General features: G+C 42.4%; 1 protein-coding gene and 1 pseudogene across 1 annotated transcript in view; one reads left to right on the forward strand and one right to left on the reverse strand.

Annotated features, from left to right (window-relative positions):
• Positions 1 to 18,531, forward strand: part of LOC147622557 (uncharacterized) — a 59,288-nt gene extending 40,757 nt beyond the window's left edge. The window contains exon 3 of the mRNA XM_086822661.1: positions 18,473 to 18,531. The gene's annotated coding sequence lies outside the window, so the exon portion shown is untranslated. The remainder of the gene's footprint in view (positions 1 to 18,472) is intronic.
• On the reverse strand, positions 15,444 to 17,085 carry LOC147622558 (uncharacterized; annotated as a pseudogene).
• Positions 18,532 to 21,822: the final 3,291 nt, after the last annotated feature.

The raw sequence follows: 21,822 nt of genomic DNA on the forward strand, positions 1-21,822 counted from the left end.
TAGGTTCCTTAATACAAGATGGTCTCTGTTAATCCTATCAAATGACCTCTGTACTTTTCGAATCAGACTTCGACCTTATCGACAAAATTATAGGTCTCAAAATCAGGTTTCTATTGATAAAAGAAGTTTTGGATTCCTACCACCTATGAGCAAGTTATGACCATTTTAGTACAGACTACTTTTTTCCCCTTTTCAGAAATAGCAGTTTTGACAAAAAAATTACCATGGGGAGAGATTTGGGGTTTGGAAAGAGGGGCCCCTTTTGGGCCCTTGGAATATGGTCAAAGGTGTCCCTTGGGCTAGGGGAAGGCTCTGATACCTTAACCCCTTGCTCCCTTGCCCGTACAGGCTCCCGTTCTCCCTATCGTAAGCAGTAAATTGTCGTTCTAGGTCCATCGGGTGCCCGTTTGAGCCCCGTAAATCATGTTGAGATCTTGGAAAAATTATCCATGCACTTATGAAGTAGCATTCACATTCTGACACTTCTCTGTCCATGAAAGTACTTCCTGGCATGTCTCCCTGTCTTCCGGACATGTGCTTTCTTGTGCTTTCTCTCTCTAGAATTATTGTTTAAGAGAGGAAAAGTTCTTGTAAAAGCATAGTGAATTAATATTTATCTTTTAGTACTTAGTTTTTCATGAATACAATTCTGTTCATGTTCCATGGTCCTTATATATGCTTTCATGTGCTTTCTCTCTCTAGAATGTCCACTTTTTAGAGAGAGAAAGGCCTTGGTAAAGCCTAAAAGACATCAAAATTAAATTTTGATGACATACGCCTCCCTTGAAATCATAGTCACCCTCAAATATGCTTACATCAAGTGGATGGAAGCCTCTTTTCTGCTTGGGATCCACATTTAAGCGAGAATACTTTTTCCAGAACTAGATGGCAAGTCTAGTAGGTGTTTAGGTGACGTAGTCATCGCGAAACTATTCCTTGAACATTGGTGTACACATAAAACATTTCAATGCACGTTAAATAATAAGAGAAATAAGTAAAGTATTGCATTAAATCATTAAACAATTTTATACATCGATGTCTTAGCTTACATCTAAGCCTTGGCTTAGCTTTCATTTAAGCCTTGAAGGAACTTGTAATCTTACTGGGGTTCCTGCATCCGTTTAGCATCTTCAAGTGGATAATTCCTAAACTTAATCAAATACCTACATATTACCTTTCCACTTTGTAGGACGTTGTCTTTATGCCTAAGTATTACCTCAGGCTGTAGGATCTCCTCTTGTTCATCAAATTCAAGAGGATCCTCTTCAATGGGTTCCACTGGGGGTTTACCTTTGAATGGCTTCAATAGACTCACATGAAAGGCATTGTGTATATGCCAATGCTCAGGGAGCTTGAGTCTATAAGTTGTGGTTTCATTGATTCTTTGCAGAATCTGAAACAGGCCATAGTACCTCTTTGCGAGTTTTACATAGAACTTTTGTTCTTGCCGATTCTTGCCGGTCTTTTGCCTTAACTGGGCCTTGGGGAATTTAAGCAAAACCCAATCATTCTCTTTAAACTCTAAAGGCCTTCTATGTTTATCTGCATCTCACTTTTGCTTTTGTTGTGATAGCCTCTTTTATCTTTTGAAAGGTTATCTTAATGTCACGAACACATTCATCAGCTGCAAATATCTTTTGATGCATTTTCAAGATAGGTGGAGGCTTGGGATGACCTTCAATTATCTCGAAAGGAGCCTTGCTCATGGAAGTATGCACCGTGTTATTGTATGCAAATTCCACTAAAGGTAAGTACTTTTCCCATTGATTTCTTTGATCCTTCTCATGTACATAACTTTTGAGAAGATCAAGTACTGTCAAGTTAGAGATTTCACTTTGCCCATCCGTTTGAGGGTGATAGGCCAAAGAGAAATCTAGACGAGTGCCCATATTTTCAAATAGTCCTCTCCAAAAGAGACTTGTCATTCTTGGGTAATATGGGAAATGAACAAAGTAATCTGTGAGAACTCAAAAGTCAAACTTAAAAATGAGGCATTTTTCTCTCTCCTCCCATCCTATTTATCCACCTTGCCACCTCATCGAAGCTTTTGGGTAGTGGTCGTTCCCACGCGCGCTTTTCTTGGGAACTTCTGACCCCACCTTTGTGCTCTGAAACCTGACTGTGGCGCGTGAATACCCCCGAGCGAGCTAGACCCCTGGCATCGACCTTGGTCCCATGCCTCTAATCCGGCTCCTTGGCAGCTGGCCAGTAAACATCTAACATTCTCTCCCCCTTCAGAGATCATCGTCCTCGATGATCAGATCTGGGAAGTGTTTCCGTACAAAGGTTGCGGATTCCTAAGTGGCATCCGTAAGTTGTAAACCCTTCAGGCAACTAGATATTCTCATAGAATACAGTTTCTACGTCGTTTCTCTCTCCTATCTAGTATCTTGTCTGGACCTTGGTCAATCGTTTCTTGTTCATGTAGTGAAACCATTCCATCTATCAAATTATCATCTTTAGATATAAATCTTTTTAGTTTACTAACATGGAACACTGGATGAACACGACAGTGTGGAGGTAATTCCAATCGATAAGCAACTTCACTAAGCTTTTTCAAAATCTTCCAAGGTTCGCAATACCTTGGTGAAAGCTTATGGCATTTACCAGTGGATAAAGAGGTTGATTTTGAAGGAACCAAGAGAAACACTCTGTCACCTTCCTCAAAAGTTCTTAGTGACCTTTTCTTGTCCGCATAGAACTTAGCTCTATGAGCAGCTTGCTGAAGTTTGAGTCTAGCCATGTCCAACATCTGTTGCATCTTGGCTAAAAATTTTGCTGCACTAGGGCATTTTTGTGAAGTACCTATAGTACCAGATGCTAACAGGGATTTACCATAATTTATTTCAAAAGGTGAAAGACCAATCACCTTATGAGGTCTATTATTGTAAGCAAATTCTAGAAGAGGTAAATATTTGTCCCAATCTATTTGCCTGTCTGATACATAGGCTCTTAGCATATCTTCGAGTACTTGGTTGACCCTTTCTGTTTGACCATCAGTCTGTGGGTGGTCACCGCTACTCATATTAAGAGACACATTAAGTCTACCAAAGACATGTCTCCAAAAATAACCTGTAAATATTTTATCCCTATCAGATATAATGGATGTAGGTAGTCCATGTAATCTGAAGATATTCTCGATAAACAAATCAGCAACCTGTGGAGCTTCGACCACAGTTTCTACTGTAGGAATTGTAAAGAATGAGGATACAAGAGAGCTACACAAGACAAGCACGATACAGAGAGCGATGGAAAGCTTCTTCTTCTTCTTCACACAGAAAAGAGAGTACAAAATGACTAAGTGCTAAAACTGAAAATAGCACATATGTACATGCGGTCACTAAGTGCCTAGAAGCATACTAGGCTGACACTATAAGTGTAGTCCAGATGTAGAATCACTAGCAGAGATCCTCCATGTTGGTCACCTAACGTGCCAGTGAGTAGATGTCGTAAGCGGTCAAGACCCGTAGTGGATGCCAGCTCAAGATGTAGAGCTCAACATCTCAACACTCCCCCTCGAGCTCTGCATGTCGCAGAGTCCAAGCATAGTCCGGAAACGTCGAAGCTTCTCAGCTCCGAGGGCCTTGGTAGAGATATCCACTATCTGCTCCTTTGTGCTGACGTAGACCAAGTCGATGTCACCCGCCAACACTCGATCTCGAACGTAGTGGTAATGGACCTCTATGTGTTTGGTCCTGGCATGGAACACTGGGTTCCTAGCCAACTGTATGCTGCTGAGGTTGTCACAATGAATGACAACCTACTGGTCGACCTGCACTCCCAAGTCCTCAAGTATGTGTCGCAATGGATGACAACCTGCTGGTCCACCTGCACTCCCAAGTCCTCAAGCTACCTCGCATGCCGCAACTGCTGCGCGTCTGTACTCAGCCTCTGTGCTCGACAAAGCAACCGTAGGCTGCTTTTTGCTTCTGCAAGTAACAACAGCACTCCCAAAAGAGAACATGAAGCCACTCGTAGACCTCTTATCAGCAATGCTACCTGGCCAATCTGCATCTGTACACCCATACAATGCTAATGGCGCATCTGCTGCATAGAAGAACGGCTCGGACACCCACTTGGAGTGCACCGATAGCAGAAGAAGTAGCTTACGAGATAGACTCTAACCTAAGCATGGCCTCTACATCCAGAGCAAACACTGCAAATCACGGAGTGGAGTTGGAGTACAACCAACAGATACTCTATGAGAGAGAGAATCTGCATGCAGCTAAGATTTACAAGGACCAAACAGACCAGTACTTGGTAAAGGTTGAGGACCATCAAACAGCGTTTGATCGAGCGCCCTGGGTGAATTACCAAGCAGATCACCATCAGTCTGTGGGTGGTCACCGCTACTCATATTAAGAGACACATTAAGTCTACCAAAGACATGTCTCCAAAAATAACCTGTAAATATTTTATCCCTATCAGATATAATGGATGTAGGTAGTCCATGTAATCTGAAGATATTCTCGATAAACAAATCAGCAACCTGTGGAGCTTCGACCACAGTTTCTACTGTAGGAATTGTAAAGAATGAGGATACAAGAGAGCTACACAAGACAAGCACGATACAGAGAGCGATGGAAAGCTTCTTCTTCTTCTTCACACAGAAAAGAGAGTACAAAATGACTAAGTGCTAAAACTGAAAATAGCACATATGTACATGCGGTCACTAAGTGCCTAGAAGCATACTAGGCTGACACTATAAGTGTAGTCCAGATGTAGAATCACTAGCAGAGATCCTCCATGTTGGTCACCTAACGTGCCAGTGAGTAGATGTCGTAAGCGGTCAAGACCCGTAGTGGATGCCAGCTCAAGATGTAGAGCTCAACATCTCAACACTCCCCCTCGAGCTCTGCATGTCGCAGAGTCCAAGCATAGTCCGGAAACGTCGAAGCTTCTCAGCTCCGAGGGCCTTGGTAGAGATATCCACTATCTGCTCCTTTGTGCTGACGTAGACCAAGTCGATGTCACCCGCCAACACTCGATCTCGAACGTAGTGGTAATGGACCTCTATGTGTTTGGTCCTGGCATGGAACACTGGGTTCCTAGCCAAGTGTATGCTGCTGAGGTTGTCACAATGAATGACAACCTACTGGTCGACCTGCACTCCCAAGTCCTCAAGTATGTGTCGCAATGGATGACAACCTGCTGGTCCACCTGCACTCCCAAGTCCTCAAGCTACCTCGCATGCCGCAACTGCTGCGCGTCTGTACTCAGCCTCTGTGCTCGACAAAGCAACCGTAGGCTGCTTTTTGCTTCTGCAAGTAACAACAGCACTCCCAAAAGAGAACATGAAGCCACTCGTAGACCTCTTATCAGCAATGCTACCTGGCCAATCTGCATCTGTACACCCATACAATGCTAATGGCGCATCTGCTGCATAGAAGAACGGCTCGGACACCCACTTGGAGTGCACCGATAGCAGAAGAAGTAGCTTACGAGATAGACTCTAACCTAAGCATGGCCTCTACATCCAGAGCAAACACTGCAAATCACGGAGTGGAGTTGGAGTACAACCAACAGATACTCTATGAGAGAGAGAATCTGCATGCAGCTAAGATTTACAAGGACCAAACAGACCAGTACTTGGTAAAGGTTGAGGACCATCAAACAGCGTTTGATCGAGCGCCCTGGGTGAATTACCAAGCAGATCGCTACATGGGGAGAGATGGGGCCATGTACCTCATCATTGATGATCCGGAAATAGTAGATTACTTAGGGAACGTTACGATAGTGGTAGACCCGTTGAGGCCTGAAGGACCGCCAACCTTAACCCCTACTGGATATAAGCTAGTGAATTCTATATGGACTCAAAGAGTTCCCATAGATGACACCACAAGGGCTGTTTACAAGAGGGAGGATACGGGAACCGAGTTTTTCTATGTACGAGATAATCCTCCCGAGTACAGTCTAGAAGCTGACAAAGCCTTATATGTCTACGTGCAAACTTCTATGACAGAGGGAGGAATGCCGACGATATTCTTAGATAAGTTTGGCTTGGAATGGTCACTCCTCCTTGAGAGTGAAGTAGGTGGGATCACATTCATGGGTAATCCAATCTCTAGGTTTGGGGGTGTAGGAATCGGAACTCCAGGGGTGGGTTTTAGAACCCCTCCCAGCATCCTAAGACCAACCTATAGCGGATCATCCATGCCATTGCCAAGGCCTAAGTCAAGACCAGCAGTGAATGGACCAGGAGTGTCATACTCTAGTGGGTTTGCAAGACCAAGTGTACCACCAGGGTTTAGACCATTGGGATCGGTAAACATGCAGGCCATGAGTGGTCATCCGGCCAGTAGAGGGCCAACAAGACCACTTTCAACATCACTATTCCATGCACCTTTGGGATCTACTGGGTTCAGGCCAGGTGGATTGCCATGGGAGACACCGCGCAGCAAAGTAAGACCATCATATTTTCAAAAGTGGGTTAAGAAGTTCAGTGGAGCAGGGGACCCTTATGACCACCTAGCTTCATTTAAACAGATAGCTAGAGCAGAAGAGGTCACTAATCTTCATACTTTGGTAGAAGGTTTTGGGTTAACCTTAGAAGGGAAGGCCTTATCGTGGTTTCAGACTTTAGATCCGAGTGCCTTTAAAGATTTTAATGCTCTAGAAAAGGATTTCGTTGGAGCCTTCACGAAAACGGGAATCAAAAATAGTGTGAGCGCAGTGCTGTATGAATTTAAACAGGGAGAAAAGGAGTCTATGAGGGATTGCGCTAACAGATTACGCCAATACATCTCTAGATGTCCAGAGGGAGAAATGCCGGGACCAGAGAAATTAGTCTCTATCTTCTTAGAAGGACTAACGAACAAATCCTTGCATGCAAGCCTCTATGGCAAGAAACTCACCGTCTTGAATGATTGCATCTACGATGCTATAGACATGGATGACAATTGCGACATCTATGGAAAAGACAAGCCTCTTACGGCCTTAGATGCATCAAGTGCAAAGAGTCCCCTAGAGAATGATAATACCAAGCCTAGAGATGCTGAGGCTATTGCAGAGATGGTCATGCGAAAAATGAACCAAGTTTTTCGACCACCTCAAAGGCAATATAGATGTGAACTTTGCGGAGGAGACCACCCTACATCGCAGTGCTTGCCTAGGCAAAGTACGCAAAACGTAAAACCTCGAAGGGCAGACAAGTGGTGTGATTTCGAGAAAAAGTGGACAAATCATGAGTCCCAAGAATGTTATCATCGCAATAGGTACTTGAGAGAACAGGGAATGGTTCAACAACCAATGGGAGCACCTCAACCCCAGTACTACCAAAGAATAGGAAATCCAAGATTTGTAGCACCACGAGTGGAAAGAGTGCAACCTGTTCTAGGAAATCAGCCACCCTTGCTAGGAAAGGCTCCTGTGAGATTCCTGTTACCCAACGAGACAATATCTCATGGGGCCATGGTTTGAGTCAGCCGATACTATGATGAGGAAAGAGGAATCACGACTAGTGAGTTCACTACGTTGAGTCCTCCTGACATGCCATCGGTAGTATTTGAGGGTAGTTATCAAATGGACCTTAACACATTGTGGTTTATAGCCAATGGGGGAGTTGGACAAATGAGACCAGGGCCAATACCTAGACCGTGTAGACCAGCACCTACAGGCACCCCTCAAGGACCGGACTTTAAGTGCGAAAAGGATCCCTCGATAAGAGATTGTCCTCTTCCCAAAGGGGAAAATCCGATAACATCTACTCTACCACCATTGGTAAGGCATTGTGCTGACTGCGGATACAAACATGTCGTACAAGACTGTCCAATGAGACCAAAAGGCATTGAAGTGATACCATCCACGAGTGCACCTAGTTCATCAGAATCTGAAAAGATTTCATCTGAATCTGAAAATATTGTTCCTATAAAGGCCATCACTAGAGCTCAAGCACAAGCTAAGCTTAAAGATAAAGATGAAAAGAAAGAAAACCCTAGTGAGATGAAAACCCCCAGTGAGAACTCCAAAAGTGCCAAAAACAGCTGGAAAGCTAGAAGGGAAAGACGGGCTGCGAGCAAGAAACGAAAAGCTGAGCAAAACGAAAAGGAAACTAAAGAGAAACCAGTAAAACCAACAAATGAAAAGGGAAAGACAAACAAAGAAACGAACCCTCTAAAAGAGAAAGAAAATCAAATACGAGGGGAAGCGGGTTCAGTTCTAGCGGAGAAGCTCTTCGAGCCACTTGACGCCATGTTAAAGGCTTACGAAGCTAGACTGAAGCCCCTTGAGACTATGGAGGAACGATGGAAGAACTACCCTGACCCTGCTCAAGAGTCCAGGCAACTGGAAATCTATAGAAAACTGGTTGAGGCAGTTCAAGCCATCGAAGAACAACAAAAAACAAACAAGCTTCTAGAATCTGAAATTCAAAAGAGAAATGAGACAGCTCATAACGACAAATTGTCTGTCATTCTAGAAGAAGAAAAAAACAAAACAGGACACATAGGGGGAGAGGTAAAGAAAAGCGAACCAATCTTGATACCTAACACTAGTGTTCCCGAGGTAGATGAAGAATGGGCAAATCAACTGTGGGAAGCAGTGAAACATACTCAATCGGATGCTCACTCTCGAGAAGAACCACCACTTGACGAGATTGATTTCGATCAGAAGACTTTAGAGCTTGTGCTGCGATCGGAGTACGGTGATGCAGGGTCCGAGAAATCTGAAGATAGCAAAGCTGAAACCTTCAAGACGTTGCCTTCTTATGAAGGTGACTATGAGGCTAGATCGGACATAAAAAGACTCCCAACAGTCAAGAACCAACAGCCACCTATCATGGATTTGGTCAATCTTTCCGCCTTAATGTCAGCTCCAATTAAAATCACGCTGGCATTAGCTGATGTGTTGAAAGTTAAGCCGGAGTTGTGGAAAGATGTGGGCAAAACGTTGAAGAGATTAGGAGTGGAAATCCCTATCTCAGAAACCATCTTAGCTTGGCAAGCTGAAAAAGAAACTAAGAAAGTGTATCAACCAGTCCCAATAAACAAAGTTGGAGAATACTGTCAATGATAACACTACAATCTTAGTTGAGTACGCGGGGAAAAGTTCGGTAGCCATCCTAGACAGTGGGGCAGGCATTGCCATAGCCACAAAGAAAATTTGGAAAAACTGGGGAAAACCGGCTCTTCGCAAAACTCGCATGAAGTTACAATTAGCGGACGGATACGAAGAGAGACCTATAGGACTGCTTGAAAAAGTGGTAGTCACATCGTGTGGGGTTGAATACGAGCAGACTTTTGCGGTAGTGGATTTTGGTTTAAATCCTAACTATGACATCATTCTCGGGAGACCATTCATGCATCAACTAAAGATGATTCAAGATTGGGGTTTTAACTATATCTATCTGCGGAAGGAGGATGCAATTACGCGGATAAACCTCACAGATCACTCCTACAGAGACGTGGCAAGAACCCCTATAGAAGATTTTGAGTCTGCAACTGCAATTGAAAAGTCTACGAGACACTCAAGAGAAAGCTTTGAAACTCAACTATGGATGTGTGGAGCTTCTGAGTGTGGAAGCCTTGAGAAAGAGATGTGCGAAAAGGATAGAGATGGGGATGACGAAGCATACATTCATGAACCTTTTCCTGAAGCCAAGTTACAACCAGATGGATGGTATGAAGTATTGGCTACTGTGGATGTGTGTGTGAATGAAGTAACCCCAACTGTCTTCTGTGACGAAGAGGGCTACGACTTAACACCTTTCCACATGATCAGGGTAATCACCAACATCGCTGAAAACATGGAAGAAAGCAAGGATCAGGCACATAAATGTAAAATCCGAGAAGTGCTTAAACGGACGGAAGTTCAAAGAATCTGCCAACAAAATGGAGAGATAGAAGAGGATCCGGATTGCCTAAGACCCTACATTTGTGTAGAGATAGGTGATACACGGATAGCACATTGTGCTTTGATAGATTCAGGAGCAGATATAAACTCTATAAGCTACGACACTTGGGACAGCATTGGTCAGCCACCACTAACACAATCTAAAATGAGGGTTGGAACCTTTGCTGGAGATCATTCCTCTGTAGAAGGGTTAATAGAGTTACCTCTTTTCATTGGCAGTAGTAATTCTAATCTGGTGCACAAGTTTTATGTCATGAAGCCAGGTACAATGCTCACGCCAGTGATCTTAGGTCAACCATGGCAACGAAAATACAATTGTAGACCTGATTGGAAGCGAGAGGGAGTCTTATTCACGATGGAAAATACAGATGCATTTGAACCGTTCCTCAGCAAAGAATGTTATCAAGATACGGAGTCCGATGCATCAGCTGTTGAAGAACCATTTCGAACACTTCCACAAAGACAGCAACAACCCTCAACAAGCCAAGTTGGTGCGGTAAAAGGTGAACATGTTCAAGAAAAGAAGCCTCTTGTACATCAAAGAAAAGTGAACTCCTGGAGGCCCAACAGTTATCAAACACGGGTTCCAAAGAAGCTGATACAAGCTCAGAGGGACAAAAAATTCATATGGGTTCCAAAAAAGAAGTGCACTACTCAATCGCAAATTCCTAAACAAGCGAGTAGTACCACAGGTCGCAAAAGAAAATCAAAGGTCAAGAAAAAGCCATTACAGACTTCAAATTATGTGCCTACAGCTCTTTACAGCATACGATGGATCCCAAAGAAGACTTTACAAGCACAAGGATATTATGAAGGAGCAAGGTATATATGGCTTCCTAAGCAATGCAAAACTTCTTCAATCCTATCCACATAGGTACAGGTATCAATGCCGAAGAAAGAAAAAGTTACAGGTCCGCAATGGAAACCAAAGGCTTCAAGCACTACACTACTGAAAGCATTGCCAAAAACGAATAAGCCATTACAACCGCTTTCCATGGACAAACCAAAGCAAAAGGCTACAAGGCAAGAAAAAGGGAAATGGGTGCCAAAGACTAGGTCTATTCTAATGCACACTCTAACGGTAACAAAGCCGGCATCCAAATTGTCATCCACAGATGCAACCAATGATAATACACCAACAAGTCAACAAACTAGTAGCCCAAGCTACAAGCTCACAAGTAAAGCTTCACAGTTTGCATCTAACATGTTTGGGTACAATCGGCTAGACATTTTGCGCAAACTAGAGGACATTTTTACTCCCAGAGCAGAAAACGACAACAAACACTAGCCTCGCCAGCAAAATCCCTTGGACCATAATTGCTCCAAGACCCTCTTCTTTTGCACCGCATATTGTTACCCATGCATAGATATTCAACGCATATAGGGCCACATTACATGGCCATGCATAGACACTGTTCTTTTCCCATGCACAAGACCACAAGAGCGGCAACACAATACATTATCTCACCCAAGTACTTCAACTATTAGTGCCCGAGGATGGACACCACTTTAGGTTTGGGGGAGGCACTTTAATCATCTGAGGGTTCTGGCAAGAAGAAAGATACTAGTTTTCATGCTCATGAGATAGCCCAATTTTAGAATTTCAGAATTTTTGACTCTGAAAGCACTAGATCTCATCTAGCAAACCAAGAAAATTCACCAATCAGGGTACAGGGCCATAGGAGATGTTAATGACATGCAGGGGATGCAGCCCTGTGGTAAGAACATCAAAATCAGCTAACAATAGGAAAAGCATGAGAGTCGCGACTCTCATGAAAATGGGCTTCTGGGCATGCAATGGATGATTGGAGCGTACAGTTTTATTCCTTGCATCACAAAAAGTCTACCTAGCAGTCTAGATGCATAATTGACTTGTTCAGGTACAGGAGATGGCCAAAATATAGCTGCAGCAGGACTGAAAAGTGCTAAAAAGTGATACCACCAAGTCAGGAAACTCACAACTTCAAGCTGGAAACATACCTTTCCGGTCGAGCAGCTGCATTTAATTTGCATGAGAACTTCATGTGTGATGACCTACGGGTTATGAATGATAGCTGATCTACAATCAAAGAAAGAGCACAAAAACTACAAGCACTACTCATGGTAAGAGCTCTTTCCAATAAAGTCAAGTCGCCACCAACGAATAAATGTGTTGGTAGGCATAAGAGTCAAGAGTCGGGCAGCCAAGCCGATAAATGAGCAAGGCGTCAGTCCCAAAGCTTCAAGTCATATCTACTCTGTGAATATAGTTTGCATGCGATTAAAACTTACTTCTTTTTCTTCATTTGGTATGCAACTATGCTCAAGCTGGAGAGTTGAGCTAATACGTGTGTCGCTCATGCTGGATGAGATGAGCATAAGTGTCAAAGTCTAAGTTACTCAAGTGTCGGTGGAGTGGCGGAGAGTCCTACACTCACGCACATGTGCACAGGTAAGGAGAGTGGAGAAACCTCGACGTCAAAAGCCCTTTTAGGAGTAATGATAGCTATTTGAGCGCTTCTTAGTGCTCTATGCGCTACATTTACCTCTAAAAGCACCCATCAAAACTCTTCTCACGCACATCATACTGTTTTGATTGCATATTCTATGAATGCATTCTAGGGTGTCCCACCATTGGACACATGCATTAGGCACCTTTTTACTTCCACCCATGCACAATCATCACATGAGTTACACTTTAAAGATAACTCCAGCAATAATAAATACTCACTAAGATCGAAAAGCCAGGGCACTTTTTCCCACTAGGTTTTTCCCCTCGGCCAAATCAGGCGTTCAGCGCTTACTTCTTTTTCTTTTCCTTTTTATTTTCTTAAAGACAATAAAGCTCAAGGGAGGTTGTCAACCACCATTCAACTAAGTACAAGCAGAGAACATCAACACAACAAAGCCAAAGCAAAGCCTGGTCTCCACAAGAATTCAATCCCATGAATTGCACCCTATGCCTTACAGAAGCATACAAACGCAACAAGAAGACAACCAGTCATCTTTTCATTACGAACACTACTACCCTTGGACACAACATTGCTCGTGTCCAGGGAGACGGACACTGAAATAGGTTTGGGGGAGTGATCCGGGATTTGCGGAACCAAGTGAAGATTGAAGATGTCAGCGAAAACGGTGTTCCGAAATGGCGGAATGGGGCGCAGATTGAAGACGCGAGGCGCTTTTATTGAAGATGCTGCGGGAGCCCGGGAACATAATTTTTACACTTAGATCATTTAATTTCACCCTTTTTTATGTAAATGAGAGCATGTAATGTAAAAAGGGGCTTAGTGCTTCCAGTTTGTAAGTGAGATTTGAACCCACAACCTGTTTGGGAAGCCTAAGGTTCACTTAAGTGACTTTTTGTAAAATAGAGTAAAATTATTATTGAAGATAAGTGGAAAACGTGCAGAAGCTTTTACCTCTTTGTGAAGGCAACTTCCCGCGCTCACTACGCGCCCACTGTAATCGACATTGCTATTCCGTTGATTGCAATACAATCTACAGGTGTTTCTCTTCGCGTAGCTATCAATTTTCTTTGATTTAAGCTCTCTTTGTTTTCGAGATTAGCAAGCTTAATATTGTCATTGTGAGCTTAATTTGATGTTTTTGAGTTATGTGATGATGAAAGAGTAGTCTCTAGGTAATTGCTAAGTCATTTGCATGCTTAATTAGTAATTTCCCACAACTTTGTTAAGAGGGCTTAATCTCTCGATTAGCTTAATTACAGTGTTTAATTAATTAAGTCTCATGTTTTAGCATTGTCGTAGTGTCCCTGTGAGTCTTGTGAAGCATTCTACGAGTGTGTATCTCGGATTTGGATGTGTATGCGTAGATGCCTAATCTTGCTTAGCTTTATATTAAGTGTGATTAGTGATTAGTGATGTGTGTGTGTGACCTTATCACATAGAGCTTTGTGCATTGCATGTTTTAGCATTAGACTCCATAGAGATTGACAACCTCTATGTGCCTCCATGCCCTAATCGGGTTCCTTCCCTAGCATTGAACAAGAGTGTGTTAGTGCTTGAATAGCTATGCTATTAGACGTCCGTCGCGGCGATCCGCTAACAACCCCCGGGTAATATTCCCGGTAATACCCCCGGTAATACCCTCGGTAAAACCCCCGGTATTAGGCCCGAAAAATTTGGGATTTAAAAAAAAAACAGTACTTTCAAAATTAAACATCATCCATATCACAATAGTTATCATCTTCTAGAAGATCTTGGTGAGCTTTAATATCAATAAAAATATCAAGTTCACCCATTTGCATGTCTACGTGGTGATGATGATCATATACATCAGCATCATCATTAAGCATACTAGGATCTGCATTTGTGTCTATTTGATCATAATTAATGTCATTAATATTATTCTCTAGATCTTGGAGTGCTGTCTCTATCTCATTGTCTTCATCTGCATCATCTGCATCTTCATCTAGTTGATGTTCATCTTCCACCTCTACTGATCCATTATAAGAAATATCATTGGCGGACCCGACAATTATATCTACGTGCTCGATGTTATTGTGATCTACTGAACAATGATCGATATCACTGGTATTTGCTTCCTCTTGCTCTTGAATAAGCTCGTGCTCCTCATATATTTGCTTGCTACGTGGAGCTACTTGAATGACATACCACCATGTTGGATTTGTTGGAACTGGTTGAAAAATGACCTGTGAAAATTAACACATGCTTGGAGTAATTAATAATTAGTACATATATTTAGTTAATTAGGATTTAAAACCATAAATATATTATATACAAATCTAATTAAAAGTTGGAGTACTAAACGTGCTCGCATGTCTCTGCAAGTACAAAGGTGTCACTTCTATTTGTCCATAGTTTTGTTGAGTCAATGGCAACAAAGCCTGAGCCATCTCTTCGAATTGTTGGGTTTTGCCCTGTTGTGGTCGCCTTGAACCATTGCACATCAAGTAGAAACATATGGAAGCTTCTGTAGTCCACTTGAAAAACATTTTGTATCCTTCCACAATACTCTATCTTTGAAAGTTGCACCTCATCATTTTGCCTTGTAACTATCTCTTGATCAAATGATGCCATGACCCTCGAGTCAAATGTTTGTCTTTTGTGATTTATCCGATGCACTCAAAAATGTCGTTTGTGTGACCACAAAGCACCAAAAGATTCATATTTTCTACTACATCCTCTTGCAAACTCTTTCTCAATTTCTGTCACTGTCTCCCTATTTAAAACTGCTTCTTGTAGTTTGTTATGCAACCAAGCAAGCCTCATAAATTTTGGTAGTTCTCTTAAACTTGGAGGATATTGGACGTTTGACATGTTTCTTTGGGCTCTTTTATACTCTTGTCTTTCATTGGAAATTCTATTCCTTTCTATCTCATATTCTTTCATCCACTTCTCCATGGCTGGATGATTTAGAATGCAAAACCTATTCACCTTTTCTTCTAGAATAAGATCCATTTTACGGTCAAGTCCCCTCCCTTGTAGCACCTCACCAATCATTCTGTCATCTTCTTTGTTGTGTCATAGTACAGGCATAGATGGTTCTCTTTGTCCAAGGAATTCAGAGAGGTATACTAGGGACTCTTGAACCAACCAACCCTCTGCCATACTACCCTCTGGTCTTGCTCATTGACGCACAAATCCCTTCAAAGTTTTCATGAACCTTTCAAGGAAGAACATCCATCTACTATGGACAATTCCTGCAATTGCAACTTCATCCACTATATGAACCATGAGATGAACTTGTATTGTGAGGATACTTGTTGGGAAGTGCTTTTCAAGCATACAAACTGCTTTTGCTGCATTAATCCTATTCTCATCAATGCTACTTAGTGTGATCTCCTTTTGAGAAATCCACCTTACCAAACGGGATATTTTGTAAATTACTTCGCGAACCTGGTGTTGCCCAATTTCTTATTGAAGTTAGGAGAATATATTGCAAGAACTTGTGCCAGTCATGTGTCTTCAACCCACATAGTTTGTTATCCTTTATGAATGCCCCCTTTAAGCAATGCATGTGTCCTGTTGGTGTACAAAATTCGGCTATGACCTTCTTCACCCTCTTCTCCTTTTCTCTCGTCAACACCCAAGGTGCAGTTTGGAGTGTGACCAATTTATCTACCCCTATTAGAGGCCAATATGGTTGCATATATAAGATCCGTGCATCTTTTAGATCACTCCGAGCTTTATTGTCGTCTCGAGCTCCAGCTAAGCATTCCCATAGTATTTGCCCAACATTTTTGAAGATATGCATTGGATCTAGCAGGTTATTCACAAGAAGTCTCCTCCAATATGGCAACCTATGGAAGATTGATAGTCGTTTCATTCCAAAAGAACTGGGACTTTCCCCTCCATTCTCTATCCATGAGTTATATTGAGAGGAGGTTGTCCATGGTGTAGGTGGTTTTGCAAGACTACACTCCCGCGCATGGGATGATTTGCAGGAAGAAATCTTGTATGATTCTCTTTTCTTAAGTGAGTTAGAGTATCGAGCATTGAGTGCTGGACCATATATAGGACAAGCATGATAGCCACTTGTTGCAAGGCCACTGGCCACATCAAAATGCCACGCAAGTTAACTGATCGCGTTACCCACTACGTCTTGACACGTCTATGACAGAAATACCATCCCAAACGACTTTTAGCTCATCCACTAGCGGAGCCAAGTATATGTCCATGTTTCTAACCTTGCACTTCCCTGGCACAAGCAATGCAAGTAAAAGATGACCCTTTTTAATTGTTAGCCAAGGTGGAATATTATAGTTGACGCACACCACTGGCCATGTGCTCCAAGTAGTGGACCGTAAACCAAAAGGATTCACTCCTTCCATGGCAAGACCTAATCTAAGGTGGCGAGGTTCCTTCTTGAACTCTGGCCATTGTTGCTCAATATGCTGCCAAGCTGCACAATCAGCTGGAATGCGCATCACATTGTCAGTGGACCTATTTGTAGAGTGCCATGTCATTAGCTTTGCTATATCTGGACACTCGAACATATGCTTGATTCTAGGTAGTATAGGAAAGTGTCGAAGCACCTTTGTAGGTATTGTGGTGCCTGTAAGACCTTGACGATATCTGCTAGCTTGACACTTTGGACATGATTCCATGTTGGCGTATTCCCCTCGAAATAGAATGCAATCGTTAGGACATGCGTGGATACTATTGTAATCCATTCCTATATCTGCTAAGATCTTCTTTGCCTCTTCCCTGCATGCTGGCATTGCATTTACAATGGTAGGATAGTTGACTTCATAAGTGAGAAGAGGGCACTAACACTCGCATTACTCCATCCATATATGGATTGCAAATTAAGCATTGACAAACAAGTTCGAAGGACTATGGCACGAGAGCCTTCGAATAATGGAGTAGAGGCTAGAGATCCCAATCGTTGAATGCCCTCATCATCTTGTTGAACATCAATGGGATTTGGATTGGACTCATCATGCGGACTGGACTCTTCATTCATGTAGAAAGCCTCAATCATCTCCTCCATATCCTCATCATGTAAGGGACCATCCATGTTAGAGTCTCCATGTGTGGTTAAGGGCACACGCGTTACATCCTCCACGATATTATGTTGGTACATTTGCGAACGTGGTGGATATGATGGTAGTACCTGTGAGAAATCTACTGGTTCTTTGGAGGCGTATTGGCATATTTGATTCTCGATTACACTATCGTCCCGTTGCCCCCAATCTTCTACATGCTCATTAGCTATTTGTCGTTAATGGATGACTGTTCGCTTGCATCGATTACATGGACACAAGATCCGGTCAGACATGTTAGTAGACTTGCTTATCGGATAATCCTGCCTATGACCCACTGATCACACCTGTACACAATAAAGATAAAATTAATACTTTAAATGGTTTCAAAGACACGCTCATATGTATGCTCCCCCTCTCTCTCCTTACACACTCATATGTATGCTCCCCCTCTCTCTCCTTACACGGTCATTAGGGAGCTCTTTGTCTTAGTCCAGGACCCGCCACGTGGAGGCGGCTCCCAATTGGGTCCCGCGGGACGAGATGGCACATACGCGGGATGGCGGGACGGCACATATGCGGGACGACGGGATGAGGGGATGGTAACGTGTGACGTCGCAGTGCGGGGCGAGATAGCACATAAGCGGGACGGCGGATGGCACATACGCGGGACGACGGGACGGTAACGCGTGACGTCGAAGTGCGAGACGAGACAACATATAAGCGGGACGGCGGGACGGCACATACGCGGGACGGTGGAGTACGCAGGGGACCAGGGCTACGCGGGCATGAGGGGCACCTAGTACCCTTAAAGTAGCGGAGTACACAGGGGACCAGGGCTACGCGGGCATGAGGGCCACCTAGTACCCTTAAATACCGGGTGGACCATGCTACTTTAGATAGAAATGCCGCGCGTCAAAAACTGCCCCGATATCACCCCCGGTAAAACCCCCAAAAATTTTAAATTTCAAAATTTCTGGGGGTCTTACCGGGGGCCTAGGGAAATTGAGTAAAGCCCAATTTCTTTTGCGCGAGCTTATTCTTCTCTCTTGGCCGCCTAGATCTGCAGGTATGTTTCACCCAACACACATACACACACCCACACACATGCACATACACGTTTTCATCTCTCTCCTCCTTCTAATGCACGTGTTTGTTTTGGTTTTGTAGGTGTGTGTGCGTATACGATCTCAACGTCGCGACCTCCGACAGCGACATATCACTCATACGCCACTCTAATCAAAGAGGTAAGTGCTCGATCTCAACCCCTATTCTTTCAATTTCACACAAACACACACTATGTACACAATGTATACAAACACACACACACACACACACACACAATGCACGCGCACGCGCGCGCGCACACACACACACACACAATGCATTCATATGCACAATGTATACACACACACACACAATGCATACGCATACGCATACACACACACAATGCGCACACACACACACACACACACACAATGCGTAATGTATACATAAGCAATGCACACACAATGCTCTCACACACACACACACACACACACACACACACACATTGTGTGTTCTTTTCTTTTCCTTTTTAATTATTAAAAGTATTATATCTTTTAGGGCTTTTTTAATTTTAAGAAAATTTGTAGTAGTTTAAATTTAATATTTTGTTTCTCTCTCTCTCTCTCTCTCTCTCTCTCTCTCTCTGGAGCCACCTAAACAAGCAGATAGACCTTTTCTAAGGCTTTTTTAAGTACTAACTACATGGTTTTAGAATAAATCTATAAATAGTCTTTTAACTTATTTCTCTCTCTCTCTCTCTCTCCCCAGCGGAAAACCAACATTATATATCTTGTTATTAAGGCTTTTTGGAAAATACAATTCTTTTTTATGTTCAAAATGAACGACGTGTCTCTCTCTCTCTCTCTCTCTCTCTCTCTCTCTCTCACTCTCTCTCTCTATCTCTCTCCCACACGCGCATGCATGCTCGTTGATTACACTGCAGCTGTTTGATAGTATTTTAAGCTTATCCTTTTCTCCTCGTGACCGACGAGATGCTGCCAGGCTCACGAAGTTCCTCTCTTTCTCTCTCTCTCTCTCTCTCTCCCTCCACATTTGGCAGCTGTCCCTTCTTTCATATGAACTATTAAGAGTGATGGCTGGGGCCCTCTCTCCCATGTGCATAATTGATGGTAAAGAGAGACCCTCTCTTTCCTTCCCCTTGTTATACACACACTGCACAAACTGCCAGGCCGTGACCTTTATTGCTGCCCTTGTGGCCTCTCTCTCTCTCTCTCTCTCTCTCTCTCTCTCTCCCTCTCCTGCTGACTTAAGAATGCTCTCTCAATTTGTCTCTCTCCGTGATTGGCGTTGATTCACGCTGAATATAGCTGGCTCTCTCTCTTTCTCTCTCGCATACCTTCCATACCTTGCAGTACGCCTCTCTCTCTCCCCGTAAATGGCGGGCTAAGTTGCATTCTCTACACACACCTCTTGCTACACACACCTCTTGCTACACACACACACACTATGTGCACTCTCTCTCTCTCTCTCTCTCTCTCTCTCTCTCTCTCTCTCTGTGCAGACAGCCAGCCGCCTCTCTCTCTCGCGGACTGACCTTACTCTTGATGCTTTGAATAAGCTCCTCTCTCTCTATCAACTGGCACTCTTGCTCCCTGTCTCTCTCTCGGGTTGCATCGTTTCGAGCCTGCTTGCTTGCATACAAGCTTATGACCTTGACAGTGATCCTTCCTCATGAAGGCCATCTGACAGCTTTTCTATTGATTGGAAAAATAGGTTTTTATTATCACTTATATTCACATTTGTTGGATTAATATAGGCTACAATTTTAATAATTAGGATTTAATTTCATATTTTGCTTGAATCCATGAGCCATAGCTTTAGCTATATTCCTGTTCGCCTTAGCTGCCATAGTCTCTTCTATGGATTTAATTTAATTTACTTAAGATTTTCTGTGCTAGTTTTCTTGATAGCTTTCATGGCTACCTTATTTACCTTCTCTTTGCTGCAAGCCTTGCTTCCTGTGCCAGATCGCCATAGCCTATTCTTGGCCATGCTTTGTCTATGCTCTCCTGCGCACGTCCACTTCTCAAAAACACTACCACAAACACTAATGTTGCTCTCTCTCTCTCTCTCTCTCTCTCTCTCTCTCTCTCTTCTCTTTTATATCTTCCTTGCTAGCTTCTTTTTTTCATACAATTCTCTTTCTACCCATAGGTATCAAACCTTTACCTTATGATTTGACGTATGGTAAAGGTTATGGTTTTTTGAAGCTGAATGACTACTATTCTTGACCTTAATAAAAGGCTATATTTTTATTTTTACAAGTTATTTTAAAATGCTAGCCTTTTTTGTTAAAAAGCAGTATCAACATAGTTTGAAGTTTTGAATCATTAATGCTAGCTAGTGTTTGATATACTTGTTTAGTCTTCAAGCTGTAATGTTCTGTTTCCAGTACGTCTCTAAGTTTTTATACTTGTCTTAGTAAGTACCTATTCTAAATTTAAGCTTGTGTACATTGGAATGATTTTACAGCTTAGAAATTGTTTAATTTTTTAGTACATGGACCACTATGATCATCTTGTAGTGATATTTTTTGTAAATTAGTGAAACCTATTTCTTTCACTAAGAGTTAAACTATGTTTTCGTGCAAAATTCCTTAGCTAGAGCAAACTATGTTTTATTGTTTAAGTTTTACATTATTTTCAAAGGTTTTTTATATGGCAAAGATCTTCATTTAAAAGTATCACATTACAGGTTATAAACTGAAGCTCCTTTTCCAAACCTACTAATTTTTGCCTGATTAAATGTACTTTAAGTTTAATTTTTTGAATACATCAAAGTTTATAGCACTTGTTATTCTAAAATTGTGAATTATGTATAGGTTCCACTCGTAATCTAGGTTTTTTCTTTTGGAATAGTTTTAAGATACCTTTCTCACTCCTCCAATTGTCATGCCTCCTTATAGTTATGGGGATTGCTATTATGAATCCTTTAGATCTTTTTTCATGTAATACATGCATTGTATATTCTTTCACCTTTTGAGGAAAGGGACTTTAAATTACATAGCCTATGGAGTTTAAAAATCTGATGTCTTGACCTTAGGAATTTCCTAAACTATTTAGCTAACATGCTTAGCACACTGGCTTTCAATGTCCTATAATTAGCTAGATTATTTTGATGGTGCTTCTCTAGTCATTAACTTACAAACAATACTCTAACTATTGTGGTTTTGATGGTGGTAACACTTGGTCCTAAATCATCTTAACCCTAGTATCTTTTGGCTTACTTTAATACTTTGGATTGATCATTACTAGACACTCTTTATGTTCTGGGCTTAGGAAACTAGGTTTCAAAATTGTTTCATTTTATGGGCTTATGCAAGGTGTTCAATTCTGTGACCTCGATAACAAGAGGGAGCATGCACTCACACCTGCATTCCCCTCTCATAAATGCTCGTTCTTACTTGGTTTGTGTTTGGGATGGCTGCAGGTAACAGCGTGCTCCCCTAAGCA

This window comes from Cibotium barometz, chromosome 28, assembly GCF_041138505.1.
Source record: "Cibotium barometz isolate CiBa-2024 chromosome 28, ASM4113850v1, whole genome shotgun sequence".
NCBI classification, from domain to species: Eukaryota; Viridiplantae; Streptophyta; class Polypodiopsida; order Cyatheales; family Cibotiaceae; genus Cibotium; species Cibotium barometz.